Genomic DNA, 3,890 nt, shown 5'->3' with positions numbered 1-3,890 from the left:
AGTGGGTCATTGCGCGCACAGAAACTGTTTATTCAATGTCGCATGCTGTTTTTATTTTGTTTTTAATTATGTAAAGCACCTTGAAATGCCTTGCTGCTGAAATGTGCTATACAAATAAAATGTGATTGATTTGATTTTGATTGATTCATCCAGAAACTCCTGGTCTGAATATGAACAACTAACATTTAGCTTCATTTAACTTGATCATGATCTACCATCCATGTTTTATAGAAACCAATGGAAATGCAGGACAACACCACCTTCAACAACATTGATGACTTCAACATCACCAACAGCAGCAGCAGCCAATCCGACTTTAGTATTGAGTCAAAGATGCATTTAATGGTATTAATAGTTATTTGCACAGGACTTCCTCTAACGCTGGTGGCGATCTGTGCGGTTTATTGTCTGGTACGTACACTGACCTTCACACTGTCTATTTCTAACACGTGTTTCTGTAACTAAAGACACTTTGGGTCTGAATAAAAATAAATGAAGAGCTTTCTGATGAAAAACAAATTCTGTCACTTCTAGGAAATGTGTCGGTGTGTTTGGATCAAGGGTGTATTAGAGCATTAAAACTGAATTAATTAAGATTTAACCTTACACTGTAATGAGGTATTATATTTTTCACTTGTTTTTTATATTTATAACCATATTGGGCAAAAACTGCAACCCATAGTCAGTTCTTCTAATTGCTCAAACCAGTATTTTTTATTATATAAACTTTATTTTATATTAGGTTGAATAAAACTAAAAACGCTGAACACCTCTCCCATCTTCGCCACTCCAAGCATTCAGCATACTGAGGTTAGGGAATCTTCATCAATGTACACAGAGTAACATCATCAACAGGTCTTTGTTTTTGGCATTTGCATAGCTTAATTCATATCTTCTGACATGCAATAAAGAGATCAGAATATCTGAACTGCTGCATACATTTAAATTTGTATTTATGGAATAGCATTTTTTTTTCATAGTACAGATTAACAGTGGCGATGGTGGGAGGGTTTGATTCTACTCCGTCTACCTGGGTCACTGTTTCCTTGGGTGAAACGTTTCCCTGCAGGTGATGTTCAGAGGGCCTGGTGTTGCTGTCAGTGTGCTCCAGGGCAGCTGTGGCTACTCTCCAGTAGCTCCCCTCCATCTGGGTGTGAATGTGTGTGTGAATGGATGAGTGTAGGGTGGAGTGATTTAGGGTCCTCTCTGGACTTGATAAAGCGATATACCATACAGGCCGTTTACCATTAATGCTCATGAATGTGTTAGATTTTGTCAAAACAAATCCAAAATATGGCCTTTACTCATTTTTTGCTCTATTTTTCTTGTATTTATGGAACAAGCAACAAGCTATATGGACATGTTTATGGCTTCTTTCTCTGCAGATCCAAAAAGGTCACTCTGCTCCAGTCTACGTCATCAACCTTCTCATTTCTGACCTCATTCAGCTCTGCTGCCTGGCGGCTTGGAAGGCCGGCGAGATGCATGACATCATAGACTACATCTACCTCTTTGCTTATTGGAGGTAAGTATTGGATTTATGGTGTGCATCTCACTGGAGAGGTAATTACCTTTATACACATGAAAATTTACTGATTGTCCTGAGTACAATCATCAGTGAGTTTCTTTCATTCCAGGTATTTGGTTATTGCCAAGCCGCTGTGGTACAGATTCAGGAGAAACATCAAGACATCTCTGATGGTCTGTGGCCTAGTATGGACATTGGCGTTTGCCAGTTTTCTTCCTTACTGTTTAGATGTAAACCATCAGGTTGTAGAAATCATCTTTGCTGTCATCTTCCTCCTTCCATTCCCCTTTTTGATTTTCTGCCTTGTTGGAACCATCAAAGCTCTGTCTGCAGCTCGCAGTGTCCCTGCTGAGGAAAAACGAAGGATAGTAACACTGCTGGTTGTGGTGCTACTTATTTACACTCTGCTGTTTCTTCCTAACGTTATTTGGTCATTAGTGGAAGAAGTGAGATATAACCAGATTTTTGACAGCTTGGCTTGCATTTGTCTTCATCTAAGTCCTCTGGCAGATTTAACCATGTACTTTTGCATTAGGAAAAGTGCAATGGACAAGCTACTGAAATCATGCTGCCATTGTGAAATGTTAGGCAATCAGGAATCAAGCAGCACAGCTATTGAAAACATGTCTGCACCGTGCACCGACACAGTGTAAGCTTTGCATGGAATAATCTGTATATTGTTCAACCCATCCATCCGTCCGCCCGCCCGCCTCCAGCAGCCACCTGGACATGTCGCCAGTCCATCAGAATACTGGTAAGCCTGTACGTCAGTATTCCTTTGAACGTTTCTGCAGATGTAATGCTTTTATTGCCATAATAAATGTTAATTGTTGTACTCTCTTACGATTTTCAAATCAGCATTTTCTGCATCTGAATCTATGCCACTTTATTTAGTATGCTAAATTATTATTATTATTTTAATTTTCTGCCATGAAGCTTTTAATCTGTTGGGATTTTTTTTGCTACAAAAATGTATAGAGGACTTTTACTACTGTAAAAAAATATGCATTGTGTATTACATAAAGCATCAATAAATGTTACAGTCTGATTTATGTCTGGTGCAGTGTGCAACAGTTATTGAAGATGCAAGTATGTTTTATGCATTCATGCCTTTATTTGAATTGTAGGGGATTAGTTGGCAAACAGTTTTCCTGAAAGTGCTGCCTGCTAAAAATAATATTGTTGAATTTAATGTTAAAATAAGTATAAATAAGGCTAAGAGTATAAAACTATTCATTAGGAAGAAATGGCCAGAGCAATGGGAGAGAGAAGAAAATGTTAGATTTTATTATATTATCCAAAAGAAAGTTTGAGAATTTAGAAAATGGAATAGAAGAAGACATGGAGGATGAGAGTAATAAATAGCTCCAATAATCAGTAAACATGCTACAGGTTGTTGTAATCATTGTGGACAAATGGAAACAGTACAAAATATTTTTTTGAATGTAATAACTAAGAACATGAAAGAGATATTAAATAAGAATAAAAGTGAGACAGACGTACAGCAATTATTTCAAAGCCCATCGGGAACACTTTTAGTCTTTTTTCTTTTCTTTTTAAGACTATCTGGTATTTTGGAGGATAACAGAACATCTGATGCATACTCCAATCTGGACAAAGTATTGCACCTTGTGTTGTTTGCCAACCGCCATAAAAATAGAAGAAGTAGAGAAGAAGGAGGTGTAGCTTGTAACAACACTAAATACTTTCTGTGTAGTCCTGTGTAGCACTATAAATTAAACTGATACATAAACCCACAGAAGAAAAGGGCATTGGCACAAAACAAACCATTTATGGTTTTACAGGAAGCAGTCTGAAGATTTGACATTACAGAAATGAAAAACAGTCGCATTAAAAGAGAAAGGGCAAGATTCCTTCTTTAAAGATGTAATGTTGAGAACTCAAAATACTAAAAGTGTTGAGTATCAACGAATTGATTGGAACCAGGACTAAAGACAAGACTAACTGAAAGTGTTAATTTTTTATAATTAGATTTATGCTTTAGATTTCCAGTCTGGAAAAGCAGCGGAATTCCAAGGAATATGAATCTGGAAATGTTTGTGCAACCTGGGCATTGTGTGTCTGCTTCGTTAGAGTCGGTGTGTGGCTCCACTTAGAGAGCTGAACAAGTCGACTCAGTGCAACATTTGCAGATATATCGTGAATAGAGTTCTCCGTCTTTTAATCTGGTGACCTGACAATCTATGCTACCTCATCAGATTATCCTACTGTAGCGCGTTGAGACAGCTATGTCCATCTGTAGGTGCTACATGCAAGGGCGTAGGAACGAGTCTGTCATTGGGGGGGACGCATATCGGAAACCTGACAGATGAGTAAATAGTTTGAGCAGAAATGTCAAACA

General features: G+C 37.8%; 1 pseudogene; it reads left to right on the top strand.

Annotated features, from left to right (window-relative positions):
• Positions 1-144: 144 nt before the first annotated feature.
• LOC106943123 (G-protein coupled receptor 4-like) lies at positions 145-2,213 on the top strand (annotated as a pseudogene).
• The last annotated feature ends 1,677 nt before the right edge of the window (positions 2,214-3,890 follow it).

Source organism: Poecilia latipinna, unplaced genomic scaffold (genome assembly GCF_001443285.1).
Source record: "Poecilia latipinna isolate Pla-1442-1.1 unplaced genomic scaffold, P_latipinna-1.0 Scaffold4893, whole genome shotgun sequence".
NCBI lineage: Eukaryota > Metazoa > Chordata > Actinopteri > Cyprinodontiformes > Poeciliidae > Poecilia > Poecilia latipinna.
This window is presented reverse-complemented; position numbering and strand designations above follow the sequence as displayed.